Below are 16,136 nucleotides of genomic sequence, written 5' to 3' on the forward strand. Positions count from 1 at the left end.
GTGCCTCTCCACGGCCAGATCCGCGGCTGCTGAGGGGGCCTGCCGTGGACACCCAGCTGCGCCTCTCAACGGCAGGGTAGCCAGGTGTCCGCGGCAGCCCCCCTCAGCGGCCGCGGACCATCAAAAGCGTGGGAGCTGGGTGCCTGTCTGCTCCAGCACCAGGCTTTCGAAAAGTGAAAGCGTGTAGGGGACCCTACACGTGCATGATTCAATTATACACTGGGCCTCTAGTCAAAATATATTAAGCAAAAACTGACAAAACTGAAAGGAGAAATAAACAATCCTACAATTATAGTTGGGAATTTCAACGTCCTTCTCTTTTTAGTTGATAGAACAAGTAAACTGACAACCAGTATGAATATGAAAGACTTGAACAATATAAAACACTCCACTCAGCAATAGCCAAATACATATTCTTTTCAGCAAGAATAGACCATATTCTGGGGTGTAAAATGAGTCTCAGCTCATTTAAAAGAATGTGTCATGTGGCAAGGTAAACATCAATACAAGGAGTACTTAAGGAAAAATGGCAAATAGAGGTCCTCAAAGATTAATTTTTCCATTTAAGGACTATGTCCTTTCATCTTTGTGGTGGTAATAAAAAGAAGTCAAACAGCTATATACAGCCCAGACTGTTACTCCCCAGCACAGGAAACTCTATAAATTCCCTAGCAACAAGGTCACAAGTAACATTCACTGATTGCACAGAGCTCCTGAGAGTTCGTAATTACTGTCAATGGAGGTTTCCTTTACTAGTAGTGATAAGGAGGTTGAACTTTATGATTGTGATGAGATATTATACTCTCATCAGAGTGACAGGTTTTAGGGCCCATTATTGGGAGTGGGGAGTAATTCAGTATAGTCATTCTAAGTGAAGTCAACTCAACAAGATTGTTTCAGTTATTTGTGACATATCGAACATCTGGTTTTGCTTCAGTTCAAAGCCTTATGTATCCAGTCTCATGAGCTGTATTACATTATATTTTCCAAAGTTTTCATAATGGAATAATTCTGCCTGTCCAGGATAAAAGATGTAGTGCTTGGCCAGGCAAGACTATGTCTGGGTGAGAGCAAATACATAGTTAGACCAGGGATAAGATTTCTAATAAGAGCAGATATAGATATTGGTGAAAAAAAGTATTTTAACTTGAAAAAAATTATATTTAGTAAAATGACAAATTAGTATGTGCATTGCTGCTTCACAAAAAAATAAGTGTTTTCTGTCTTTTGAACTTTACTGTAGGGCCCTTTCTTCCAGAGACATATCTTAACAAGTAAAAACTTAAAATGGTCATATCAGTTCATTATGAGCCTAATTTACCCAAGCCTCATTATCAATCAAGATGAAGAATATGATATCACATTAAGAGTATAGTATGTGTATGTGTGAGTTTTTGTAAGGAAGATGAGCAGGTAGGCAGACAGACAAACAGACAGACATTCTTCTACCCTAGGCAGCTCTCAGAACTGATAAAAGATTCCTAAAAACTGGAGTTGTTTGCATAACATCTGTAATGTCAATTCATGACCTAATCCATCATCCATACAGAGAAGTCAAGTGAGATCCCAAAGGCAAAATTTCCAATTAGTTTTGTCTGGAAAGTTTAGGGCAAAGGTAATAACATCAAGAATCCTGTGCTGATTCACTGGGAAAACATTTGTTTGCCACACTCCTTCACTGAAGGAACAAAAGGAGTCAGTGGTTAGTCTGGAATGTGATTCATTAGGAATATCTTGGTGATAAATGAAAGATGACAAATGGTTATGTGCATGACTTGCAAAACCTTTGTTTTCTTTAAGTCCTACTTTAGAAATGCTTTTACAAACAGGAATTCTACTTGAATTCTCTTAATTTTTGTTTTTCTCATTATAGTCAGAAAACTTACCTAAAGTTATGGTGTACAGCAAATTCTAGAAGGCTAGAGAATAAACTATTGGCTCCAAATGGGCTCTGAGAAGTTCAACTAGTGTTTATATTCTTTTTGTGAAAAAAAGTTTCAAGTTTACAAATTAAGCCTGTAGTCCCTCTCTATAAAATGCAGTACAGTATGGCAAAGCAGTAATCTGGGCATTAGCTAATGTGGGTTTTCGTTTTTTGAAGCTGTTAGTAACTTACTATATGTAATTTGACTTCTCAAATTCCTCATTTGATCAGAAGTCTAACAATAATAATTGTGATTATAATACCTGCACAACCCAGATAACAGGGCAAGAATCCATGATATTTCAAAGTAAAAGTATTATGATTAATATCAAATTGCTAATCAAAACAAAAATCATTCATGCTCCAAGTTATAAGGACCTGTCTTTGAAGCCATTTTTGTTATATGAATCAATCCATAAAGACGTTTCACTTTTCTTTTCTAAACCTAAGCCATTTTTTTTTGAGGGGGGGCAATTCAGAGAGGAAGGAAGAGGGAGAGATAGAAACATCAATGATAAGAGAGAATCATTGATCGGCTGCCTCCTGCACACCCCGTACTGGGAATCAAGCCCGCAACCCAGGCATGTGCCCTTGACAAGAATCGAACCTAGCACCATTCAGTCCACAGACTGACGCTCTATCCACTGAGCCAAACCAGCCAGGGCAACCTAAGCAACTTTGGATCATAAAGTTGATTTAAGTGTTCAGGAGAAATGGACTACATTCTTACATCAGAGTTTTTAAAAAGGCTATATATTGTTTAAAACATATACCCAACAGAACAGATTTTAGCTAACCTGCATCTTCTTAGCTTTGATTTAAGCACACATTAATAAATAGTGACTTAAAGGCAGGAAGTTATCCAGTCTGTGCATACCCCCTGTTTGGTGAAAACCCAGCCCCACGTCCTGGAGACCTTGGTTTCTTCTTTGATGTGGTGATGCTCATAAGAGTTAATACATGAGTCATTCCTTGGGGAAAGACAGGGTGAAGAGCAGATCATGCACTCATCAAAAAAGGGCAAACAAACCTTTTCTAAGAAAGGCCTGTTGGCCTTCCGGGAAGAGCCCTGAGTCACTGCCTGCTTACAGACAGAGTCATTATACCTCTACAGAGCAATATCAAGTCACACCAGAACCTTACTTTTGGCAATCTCTTCCCTTTTGTGTCTTACAGAGGTACAGACAGTTGAACAATGAAGCAACAATCAGAAGTCAAGCAGAAAAAGAGGTAAAGAGGTTGGCTAACAATTTTTTAAAAAAAAGTTTATACCACCAAGTGGCATTAAACAACTACAATATTTCTCTTACTTAAACTACCACACTCTTTCATTTCAATTCATAGATATGCATTTTCCAAATAACAATTACTTTAGGCAGTCAATAGCCATGAGTCGAAAAGTATAGTAAATGTCTATACCTAAGAAAAAAACAGCTTTATAATCCTATACTAGAGGCCTGGTGCACGGATTCGTGCACCTGTGGGGTCCCTCGGCCTGGCCTGCGGGAATCGGCTGAAACTGGCTCTCCGACATCCCCCAAGGGGTCCTGGATTGCAAGAGGGCGCAGGTCAGGCCAAGGGACCCCACCGGTGCACAATCGAGGTCGAGGTCCAGCCCATCTCGCCCAGTCCTGATCGGCTGGATCCCAGCAGCAAGCTAACCTACTGGTCGGAGCATCTTCCCTCTGGTGGTCAGTGAGAATCATAGTGACTGGTTGAACGATTGAACAAATGGTCAGACACTTAGCATACTAGCCTTTTATTATATAGGATAATATAAAAGGCTAATATGCAAATTGACCAAACAGTGAAATGACTGGTTCTCATGATGCGCACTGACCACCATGGGGCAGACACTTAACACAGGAGCTGCCCCCTGGTGGTCAGTGCGCTCCCATAGGGAAAGCACCGCTCAGCCAGAAGCCAGGCTCATGACTGGTGAGCGCAGTGGTGGTGGCAGGAGCCTCTCCCGCCTCCGCAGCAGCGCTAAGGATGTCCGACTGACGGCTCCTGGACTGCGAGAGGGTGCTGGCTGGGCTGAGGGACCCCACCCCCCACTGCAAGTGCACGAATTCCATGCACCGGGCCTCTAGTAGTTTATAAAGTACTATATCCATACCATACAGTAAAGAAACAGGTGCTCTATAAATATTCGATAGCAATCAAGATGTCAGATTTTTTTAAAAATATATTTTATTGATTTTTTACAGAGAAGAAGGGAGAGGGATAGAGAGTTAGAAACATTGACGAGAGAAAAACATCGATCAGCTGCCCCCTGCACACCCCCCACCAGGGATGCGCCCACAACCAAGGCACATGCCCTTGACTGGAACCGAACCTGGGACCCCTCAGTCCGCAGGCTGACGCTCTATCCACTGAGCCAAACCGGTTTCGGCAAGATGTCAGATTTTTTAAATGTACAATTTTTACCACATAGTTTAGTAATGAAATAATCCTAAACTTTAAAGCAGAAACTGCATCTGAATCTTATACAAGGGAAAATATCTCACAACTTTCTTTGTATTTATTTTATAACAAAGAGCCAAAAATGTTTTCTATTAAAAGGTTCATATTGAACAAATGACCTGTATCATTCAGATAATAATGCCTTCAGGTTACAACTGCTAAGAAAAACGGATCTATTCTACAATGTAATTAAATAGTCCTAATACTTTGCTACACCTCAACTGCATGTAGATAGGACAACTCTATACTTTGATTCCCAAATGGTTCAAGTAGAAGCCAAAGACAAAAGTTATCTGTAAAATATATTCAACCTTCTATCTATAGCTTAATATTTGGGTGTCTTTTAAAATTATAAAATGACGGTTGACAGTTTTTGTTCTTAGAGTTCTTTGTCTGGGAGCTGGCCTTATTTGAAAGAAATATAGGCTTTGTTAAGCCTTTCTTCAGGAAACTGCTCCACCTGGTGTCAAAAACTGTTCATACATCACATTATTTGGGACTTGTCAATGCTTGCGGAATTCATTCTCTTTGTTATTATTAAATGGAACAAACTTCATAAATTATCAATCGCACATAGAGCTTAAAAATGGCTCTTTAATTGTCTGCTTGTCTTGTAATTTGATGAATAATATACACGCCTATAGGGAGAATGTCTGAGATACATTTCCCATTATCAAGTACCAAAGTTCCTGTTTGTTTTTTTTTGTTGTTAACCTGGTTGTTTACAGAATTATGAGTCATGTTTTTTTAGTACTAAAAATAATTCTAAGGTGGATACTGAAATAATCCCATTACTTCTCCCAACTATTTATAACAATCTAAACTTAATCCATAAATTATTTCTCAAAAGGATTGCAATGTTATAAAAACCTGTACGTAATAAATACACATATCAATGGTTAAAACACGTATCTGGGGGAGGTCTGAGTAGAGATGGGCAAAATGGGGACATCTGTAATAGTGTCAACAATAAAAATAAAGAACCCCCCCATAAAATTATAACTAAGTCTTGCTATCAGGCAGCTCATTTGGAAAAATTCTTCCAATTTACTTTTCATGTGAAGTGTTTCTTTTTTCCCTTGATGGTTTTCTATACCATTCAAGTACCTGCAGTAGTCTTTTCTGAAACTATAGTCTCTTCTAAAACATCATGTTAAGTCTAACACATTATTATTCAGAGAAGAGTAATGAACAGATCTAATGCACGTGCCATGTATACTAGTAAGTCCTCGGAAAGTGGCTAGTTCACTGACTGCCAAGCTCAACATGCTTCTTCTGGTGCACTACTGTGGTCCCACAAAGGAAAAAGGATTAGCAAACTACAGCTTGCAGATCAAGCCCAATCTGCCTCCATTATTGTGACTATAGGTTGACCTGAAAATGGTCACATTCCATTACACAGTTTTTGGATGCTTTCTCATTACATTGACAGATCTGAGGAGTTGCGAGAGAGACTGTATGGCCTGCAAAGCCTAAGATATTTATTATCTGGTCCTTAACAGAAAATGTGCTGCCCCTGGGCTTTCTAGCTCTGGGTCAGACCATTATTCAGGTGAAAATTTGGACTCATTCAAACAGAGAGATGCATTGAAGAAAACAGTAGCCATTTTTCCTTCATTAACTTATTGTTTTTACTCTGAGCATAAGTTCCTCTGGTAAATAAGCATTCCTACATCACTTGTGTTCTGAATCTTCTGAGAGAAAACTTACTACCATAGTTGCTAAGACTAAAATAAAATTCTTAATAGATTTCTAGAAATTATATCCAAGAAGAATGCTTAGAAGGTACAATCTTAAAAAATCTGTCAACCACAGAAGCCTTCTTTTGCATCTGATCAACTTATAAAACACATAAGTAAATGAATGAAATCAGTAACTTGGTCTACTTGCTAGATAAGATTTGCTCATGAAATAGACATCAAAGAAACAAAAAGATGACTGCATAAAAAATAAAATCGAAAGATGAAAAGCAGTTTACAAATGCTACTTCATTTCTAATTTGTTATTTAATTTTACATCCCCCCTCCGACCACCCCCACTCCAGCAGCAAACCCAGTCCCGAAGGATGGAGTCTAGCCCCCGAAGAACCAATCCCAGTCCGAACAGAAGAACCCAGTCACGAAGGGAGAAGCCTAGCGCAAAGAGCCCAGCCCGGACTGAACAGCCGAACCCAGTCCTGAAGCTGGGAGCTTGGCCCAGAAGAGCCTAGCCCAGACCCCAACAGCCATAGCCAGTCCCGAAGGGCGGAGCCAAGCCCAGAACCGAACATCCAAAACCAGTCCGGAAGGGCAGGGCCTAGCCCCTAAGAGCAGAGCAGAGACCCGAACAGCTGCAGCCAGTCCTGAGGGCAGAACCTCCCTCCTGCACTGCCCCTCCTCCTCCATCCAGCCTAGCTTGTAAGAGCCAAGCCTAGCTCCTAAGCAATACCTATTCTCCGGCAGGCCCAAGGAAGCCCCTCAGTGTGTCACAGTGATTTTGCACAGGCACCTCTCCCTTGAGAGTCAGCTGCCCTTTCAGCCTGTCTCCTACGCCAAGTATTCTAATTTGTTATTTAATAAGGAGTCTTTCCTTATATCAAAATATAACACACTTTACAGATACACTAGCGATCATACAGATACACTGGAAATCATAAGCATGTTGCTATATATTAAATAAAAAATACAAATCACATTTTAAATCATTCCTTGTACTTGTTTATTCAAATTAACGTAAACTGAAAGCAAAGAGCATATTAAAATACTGTTTATAACACCAGGAGTAGATATAGTTTTATTTGCTGGGAAAATTCAAAAGAGGATGTTAGTCTTCCTGGCTGACTTGATGGCTGAGCACCAACCTATGAACCAGGAAGTCAGGGTTCAACTCCTGATCAGGACACATGTCTAGGTTGCGGGCTCAATCCCCTGTGTGGGGCATGCAGGAGGCAGTTGATCAATGATTCTCTCTCATCATAGATGTTTCTATGTCTCTCTCTCTTCCTTTCTCTCTGAAATCAATAAAAAAATATATATTTTTAAAAGAGGATGCTCTATGCAATATACAGGGTGGGACAAAGGTAGGATGTTTTTATTTTCCTCCAGATTTAAGACTTAAGCCCCAGCTCCTGTCCTCATAGGACTGATTTATATATAGTTCACCCTTATGTTCAATGTGTGGTGCCTTAGGGTTCTCATCCAAAGCCTGTGGGTTTACCAGGACATATCCTTGGCCAGTCTCACTTTTCTTTTTAACAAGATATTAACCTTGTCATTATTTGCTCTTTTCTCATCTCTATGATGTCTTTAAACAGAGGAGAAGGGAGAAGGGAGGAAAAGGGAGAAGTTTTTAAAAAAGTTTTTAAATTTTATCAACCTTTTTATGATACTTTCATAAGAGAGTTGATCCAAATTGCCTAGTCTATCATCACTGGAAATGAAAATGATCAGTGATTTTCAACTGTGCTATGACATACTGCTACATTAAAATCAACTGTGGGAAATGTTGCTTATAGTTTCTTTATTTTTAAAATGTTTTTTAGAGAGGAAGCAAGGAGAGAGTGAAACATCAATGAGAAAGAGAGAAAAATTGAGAGGCTGCCTCCTGCAGGACCCATACCGGGGACTGCACCAAAAACCCAGGCATTTGCCCTGATGGGGAATTGCACTAGCGACCTCTTGGTGCATAGGATGACGCTCAACCAGCTGAGCCACACTGGCCAGGGCACTTATAATTTCTTAAGAATAACAGCTAAAGCCTGTAAATTAAAAATGGTTGCTTTTTAAAAACAAAATCAGAGTAAAAATAATGATAATATAATAATAGCAGCTACAATTTATTGAGTATCTTACATACACTAGCCACTGAGCTGAAAAGCGCATACATCTATTATTTCATTTAATCCTCAAAACACCTTATAATAGGTATTATTATTCCATTTAAAATTGAATAAAATGAGGTTTAAAAATTAGTAAGTTCACCAAATATCACCATCTATATATATATAAAAGTCTATGTGACCGTTAGGACTAAACGACTGGAATGACCAGTCGACCAGTCGCTAAGACGCACACTGACCACCAGGGGGCAGACACTCAATGCAGGAGCTGCCCCCTGGTGGTCAGTGCGTTCCCACAGCCAACCTCCCATGGCCCCTCCCCCCTGGCCAGCTGGCCCCCATCGGCCCTTGCTTCTGAGTTGGGGTTTCATACATAGCAGAGCAGCTCCCTTGCTGCGATCTATGAAAGTCAGCCCTCAACACAAGGGTTTGTCTTGCTCCCATCCTCTACCTTCCCTGGGGGCTGCCCGCCTGCTGCGGTGGCGGCAAGGGAAGGGGGGGGTGGAGGCTGGGAACTACACGGTGGTGGGCCCAGGCTGGGATGGGGAACTGGGTGTGGTGGCGGATGCGGCCCCTTTCTCAGGGGGGCCGAGGGCCAGAGCCCTCCTCGGGGCCGGCAGCCAACCTCCCACAGTCCCTTCCCTGGCTGGCCTACTTCCTGTGGTCACCCCCTACCCTGTGCACGAATTTGTGCACTGGGCCTCTAGTTAGAAATAATTTGGCTAGGCATTCAAACCCAGTTGTTTAACTCTGAATATACCCTATTTATCTCCCATGACAGGAATGAAAGATTTTAATCCCATAACAAGATCACCTTCAATATCCTGCACATTCTTAAGTATTAAAGAAAAAGATGGAATTATGCCATTATATTTGAAACTGGGCATGCCTTGAGAGTATGTCCTACATGTAAACATGTCAAAATGAAAAGAAAGGCTGACTGCTGTTAAAGTAATTAATGCATATGGAAAACTATTAAGAAAATTACTTTCACTCACACGCATTAACTGGTATTACATAGGCATAAAAAGAGAAAAATAGAATATTCCTCTAATATAAGTAGAGTTTTTGAAGGGTTTCATCCGTAATAGAACCTGCAAATATAGTAGTGTATTGGTTGTATGAGCAATGCCACCTAGTGGCAGCCAAATATAGACAACTTAGAAAAATGTTCTAAAAGAGTGGCTGGTTCTTAACCTTTTATGGGTTAGAGAGACTATACGTCCTTTTTGCCAGAAAGATGCATGTTTGCAAAGACACATAGCAATATTTACAGTACTTTAGGGAATTAAAAGACTTCCTGAAGTCCATTTGTTGACCATTAAAACTAATTTGAAAGAATATATGCACCCCCATGTCCATTGCAGCTTATTTCCAACTAGTAGCCCTGTGCATGAATCCGGGAGCCAGTAGCTCTCTGCGGGGCCTGGCCGCTCCGCGCCTGCTGCCCAGAGGCTTTCCACTGCCCAGAGGCCTATCCATGGCCAGGTGTGGAATGCTTGCCTCGTCGCCGGGGGGGACAATGCAAGTGTTCCCCCTACCCCAGCTGCTCCATGCCCGCTGCCCAGAAGTCCTCCGCAGCCGGGGTGGAATGCTTGCCTCGTCGCCGTGGCAACGAAGCAAGCATTCCGCCAGGCTGCTCAAGCTGCCCACTCTCAGCGACCGCCCCTCCCCCGCTGGGACCGGGGGACTCCGGCGGGGCTGAGCGCCACCATCTTTGTGACGGAGTGATGGTTAATTTGCATATTACCATTTTATTAGATAGGAAAGCCAAAATATGGAAGCAATCCAAGTATCCATCAGCAAACAAGTGGGGAAAAAAAGTTGTGGTATATAGTATTTGGCCATAAAAAAGAATGAAATCTTACCTTTTGTAACAGCATAAATGGACCTAGAGGGTATTACGCTAAGTGAAGTTAAATCGAAAAGAGAAAGAAGAATACCATATGATTTCACTTGTATGTGGAATCTAAAGAACAAAATAAAATAGACTCATAGATAACAGAGAACAGACTGATGGGTGCCAGAGGAAAGACTTTGGAGGTCTGGATGAAAAAGGTGAAAGGATAAAGAAGTACAAATTGTAGTTACAGAATAGTCAGAGGGATATAAATTACAGCATAGAAAATACAGTCAATATTATCATAACTATGCATGGGGACAGGTGGGTACTTGAAATACTGGGGGTACCACTTTGTAAAGTATACGACTGTCTAACCACTATACTGAACACCTGAAACTAATACAGAATAAATAAAACTGTTTATTGAGAAACTTAAAAATCAAGACAAACTTCCCATTTTAAAGGCAGATATATAGGTATCTAATAGTTTAGGAAATAAAGTAACACTTTCAGATCAGCATTTAGCGGTATTTTCCTAACATGGTCACTTGTTTTTTTGACTGGAACTTAAACTCAAAAATGTATAACATGAGAATGTTAACATTACATCTCCCTAAGTGAGGATTATGTAATGCCTCATAAATGAAAGAAGGTACACAGTAGGTCCTCAGGTTACATTGGAGATCCATTCCTATGGTGTGTGACGTAACGTGATTTTCGCCGTAAGTCGGAACCCACCTACATAAGCATCTACGTCACTCACATGGAGCACATTCACAGCAGTAATGAAGTGAAACAGTAAAAAAATTTAAAAGATAACAATTCCTGACCTTTACTTGTGGTAAATAATAAAAAACATAAAGCACATATGTACATACGTTGAAATGACAGAACATTTTTTTAATAAATGGGCGATGGCGACGCAACCACGAAACGACCTACGTCGAGTCCGACGTAACCTGAGGACTGTCTGTAATTAGAACTTTCCAAACACAATCACATTTCACAAATATAAAACAAAAGGAGTGGTTGCCTAGCTGGTGCGGCTCAGTGGTTGAGTGTTGACCTATGAACCTGGAGGTCACAGTTCGATTCCCGGTCAGGGCATAGGCCTGGGTTGTGGGCACAGATCCCAGTGGGTGACGTGCAGGAGGCAGCTGATCAATGATTCTCTCTCATTATTGATGTTTCTCTCTCTCTCTCCCCCTTCCTCTCTGAAATCAATAAATATACACTGAGTGGCCACATTATTATGACCACCTAACATTTGTAGGCAAATTAGCTGTACACTGCATCATATGGGATAAGGAAGCCGAAGGCCTATTCGAACACCTTTGCTGTCTGCAGTTACCAAGATAAAACGTCTCCAATTCGCACAGGAACACAAGGATTGGACAGTCGAGCATTGGAAAAAAGTCATGTGGTCCGATGAATTACGTTTCCAGTTGCATCATGCAGGTGGCAGAGTGAGAATTTCACGGAAACAGCATGAAAGCATGCATCCCGCATGCATGAGTACAACCCTTCAGCCTGATGGGGGCAGTGTTATGGTTTGGGGCATGATTTGGGCCCTACAATTCGTGTGGAACAATGTCTGAATAGCACAACATACCTAAGAATCGTTGCTGATCAAGTTCATCCTATCATGTTGATGGTGTATCCCAATGGAGATGGCTTCTTTCAACAAGACAATGCGCCATGCCACGGTGCTCGTATTGTGCAGGAGTGGTTTCAAGAACATGAGGGAGACTTTACCTTGCTTAGGTGGTCCCCACAATCACCAGATCTCAGTCCAATTGAGCATTTGTGGGACGAAGTTAAAAGAGCCATCAGGCAGCTGGTTCCACAACCATCAAATCTCACAGAACTGGACAGTGCATGGTGTCATCGGGCATGGTGTCAGATTCCTCGCATCACCTTTCAACATCTCATGGAGTCAATACCAAGAAAAATCGCCGCAGTATTAAAGGCAAAAGGTGGCCCAACGAAGTTCTGATGGGGTGGTCATAATAATCTGGCCACTCAGTGTATATTTGACAATATGTTGACCTTCTATCATCAAGAAAGTGTTTTTACAATCTAACCAGAGATTATTTGGAATGATTTCTTAAATAATAACACAGATCAAGTTTTTAAACCTTTATTTGATTCTCCTTTGCCTCTGGTTTCCTGGCTATTTTCCTCTATTCTATAACTGCCAAAGTTCACAAATGGATAGTCTCTACTAGTACTTACTGATAACATTTTTTATTACACATTTGCTATTAACTACCTTGGCTCTTGGGAGAGCTACATAAAATATTTCATGTAAAGTACTGAGCAGAGAGCACAGCAAATTCAATTAATGTTAACTAGTCTATCGGTAAGGACAGGCTATAATAACAAACAACCCCCAAATCTCAGTAGCTTACTCTACATATTCACCACAGGTTAGCAAATGGAATCTGCTCATCACAGTCAGAGACTCAGGCTCCATCTTGACACAATATGTAGGTGAAAAAGAATATGACAAACCTTGAAGCTTCATCAATTTTATAAAGAACATCCGTAAAAAACCTATAGCTAACATAATATTTGATGGTGAGAAATTACAGGCTCTTCCACTAAGACTGGGAACAAGGCAGGATAGCTCCTCATGACTCCTATTCAACATCATACTGGAAGATCTAGCTAACGCAGTAAGATAAGAAAAGGAAATGAAAGAGTATACAGAGTGAGAAAGAAGAAATAAAGCTATCTTTATTTGCATATGAGATGATTTATCTGTGTAAAATATTCTAAACAATTGATTTTAAAAAAAGTCCTGAAACGACTAAGTGATTATAGCAAGGTTGCAGAATGATACAAGGACAATACACAAAAGTCAACTGCTTTCCTATAATACTAGCAATTAACCTTTTGCACTCGGATGTCGAGTGTGACTTGACACGGTTAGCATTAGAATAAAGGAATCAAGAAAAAAGCGAGTGCAAAGGGTTAATATACACAATCCACAAATCATGTCCCTAAGTATTTATCCAAAAATGTAGAAAACTTATATACACAGAAAAACTTGCACACTAATGTTTATATCAGCTTTATTAATAATTACCATAACCTGGAAACAACTATGATCTCCTTCAATAAGGGAATGGATAAATAAACGGTGGTGGCAAACCCAGAAAATGGAATATTATTCAGCGATTAAAAAAATAAATAAATCAGGGCCCTGCCGGCGTGACTCAGTGGTTGGGCATCGACCTAAGAACCAGGAGATCACAGTTCAATTCCCGGTCAGGGCACATGCCTGGGTTGTGGGCTTGATCCCCAGTAGGGGGCGTGCAGGAGGCAGCCAATCAATGATTCTCTCTCACCAGTGATGTTTCTATCTCTCTCTCCCTCTTCCTTCTTCTCTGAAATCAATAAAAACATAAAAAAAAGGTCAGGTATCAAGCCATGAAAAGAAGTAGTGGAGCTTTAAATGTAAATTGGTAAGTGAGAGAAATCAGACAGAAAAAGATACATACTGAATAATTCCAACTATATGACATTCTGGAAAAGCCAAAATTTACCAGTAAAAGGAAGAATAGTTGCTAAGGGTTCATGGGTGAGAGGGCAGGAATAGAGTAGGAATAAATATGTGGAGCACAGGATATTTTTAGGGCCGTGAAACTATTCTGTATGGTACTGAAATGGCTGTTATACGTCTAACATTATGCATTTGTCAAAACCCATAGAACTTTAAAATGCAGAGTGAACACTAATGTAAACAATGAGCTTTAGTTAATAATGTGTCAATATTCATTCCTCAATTGTAATAAAGGCACCACACTAAAGCAAGACGTGAATAATAGGGGAGACTACCATTAGGTTGTACACCTGAAACTAATGTTATGTCAATTGTACTGCAATTAAAAAAAAAAAAAAATTGAGCCAGGCTGGTGTGGCTCAGTGACTGAGCCTCGACCTATGAATCAGGAGGTCATGGTTCAATTCCTGGTCAGGGCACATGCCCAGGTTGTGGGCTTGATCCCCATTGGGTGCCATGCAGGAGGCAGCCAATCAGGGACTCACTCTCATCATTAATGTTTCTATCTCTCACTCCTTCTCCCTTCCTCTCTGAAATCAATTAAAATATTTTTAAAAAAATAGAAATTTGAAAAATAGGGAAAACTCTGTGTGTGTGTGTGTGTGTGTGTGTGTGTGTATAAAAGTATATGGGAACTCTCTGTTCTTTCAGCTCAATTTTTCTCTAAACTTAAAACTGCTCTAAAAGAATAAAGCCTATTCATTAAAAAAAAAAAAAAAAGTGTTCTTAGTCCTTTACAAACTTTCCTTTTTGTTCTATCCAACCACTGGCACCAGCAACCCACCTGGATCAGGTGAAGATTTAATTTACCTTGCAATATAATTATAATTACAATATCCCTTTAAATTTCTCTTTTCAGATACTTATAATAGGCACTTAATAAACAACTGAACACATAACTCTTTCTATTCAATTAATAATATCAATATCTACTTACTTAGGTAAAAAAACCCAACTTATCTTTGACTCCTTCTTCCCCCATACTAAAACATGACATCTCTGTACCAATAAAATTTCTCTAAGATTTGACCTATTTCATTACAATGCCACTGTCATTCCAACTACTCTTGAAACATTAAAAGTTTTATGCCCTCTTTTATTTTCATTCAGCTTGAGTTCTCTCTGAAAATTCTTTTTTGAAAATACCCCTTCCTCGCCATACTTTTTGCCACATTCATGGAAGCCTGTGTCTCTCAGAAGGATTATTGTAACTATTCATCTTCTCTCCTACCTTCAATCTATCTCCCAATATAAAGCCAGAATTATATATTCATAAAATGCTGGTCTGGTTATTTTACTTGTATTTAATTTTAGGACATTTAAAATAATTCTAAATAATTCTATTTACTCAAAACAAAAATCAAATTTACCTAATGTGAAAAAAGTGGACTGATCAACCCTGGACCCGAGTTCATTATCAGCAGTAATAATCTACAAAGCTTTTATATAGCTTTATTAGAATACAACACAGTTTCAGGTGTTCCTTGACTGTATTTTCATTCTTACTAAATAAGAATAATATGTTATTTTATAAAGGTTTTGTTTCTCATGGATATTTATTCGAACTTATTGTACACTTTATAAGCTTCATTAAAATCCTTGTAAGGTATAGCAGAATCTGCTATCTGGGTTACTTTTTAGATACTTTCAAATTAACCAAATGCTACAAATGAGTTCCTTAATCTGGATTACCCCAGGAAACTCAGAGGGCAGGTCTAGAAAAGAATAGAAAGGTAACTTGTATCCTGTAATTCCTTCCTTTTTTCCTCTGTCTTGACCTCTAGAGTAGCATTATACTTCTAAAAATGTAGTATTGCCGAAACCGGTTTGGCTCAATGGATAGAGCGTCGGCCTGCGGACTGCAAGGTCCCAGGTTCGATTCCGGTCAAGGGCATGTACCTTGGTTACGGACACATCCCCAGTAGGGGGTGTGCAGGAGGCAGCTGATCGATGTTTCTCTCTCATCGATGTTTCTAGCTTTCTATCCCTCTCCCTTCCTCTCTGTAAAAAATCAATAAAATATATTTTAAAAAAAATAAATAAAAATGTAGTATTAATGAAACACTCATAGTTAACTTAATTATCTTTGTATCTTATAAACATTCTAATCCTCAAATCAGTGCTTTGAGTTTTATTTAGAATTATGTTTTGTTTTTATATTTTTTAAAAAATAAATAAAAATGTAGTATTAATGAAACACTCATATGGGTTACTTCCCTAGGATTTATATCTCTATTTGGAATAAAATCAGCAAGCAATCATGAACAGAATTCTAAAATTCCAGGTTTTAAACTCCCATAACTTGAAGAAGTTATGAATTACAGATTAATTCTCAAATAATTCTTCAGACCATTAACTCAGCAGCCTTCAGAACAATAATTCCTTAATACTTTTCATGCCTGCTTCAGAAATGAATCCATGAAGCATAGAAACTGGAAGTGTTTGAGTATTTAACACTTTTCAGCAATCAGTACTGCTGTGCCAACTTTCCACCTATTTTCCCCCAATCAAGATCAAG

At 39.6% G+C, this 16,136-nt stretch overlaps 1 protein-coding gene across 1 annotated transcript in view; it reads right to left on the reverse strand.

The window, feature by feature from the left end:
• Positions 1-16,136, reverse strand: part of VMP1 (vacuole membrane protein 1) — a 107,287-nt gene that overhangs the window by 69,054 nt on the left and 22,097 nt on the right. The window lies entirely within an intron of this gene.

The sequence above is a fragment of the Eptesicus fuscus genome, chromosome 20 (assembly GCF_027574615.1).
Source record: "Eptesicus fuscus isolate TK198812 chromosome 20, DD_ASM_mEF_20220401, whole genome shotgun sequence".
NCBI classification, from domain to species: domain Eukaryota; kingdom Metazoa; phylum Chordata; class Mammalia; order Chiroptera; family Vespertilionidae; genus Eptesicus; species Eptesicus fuscus.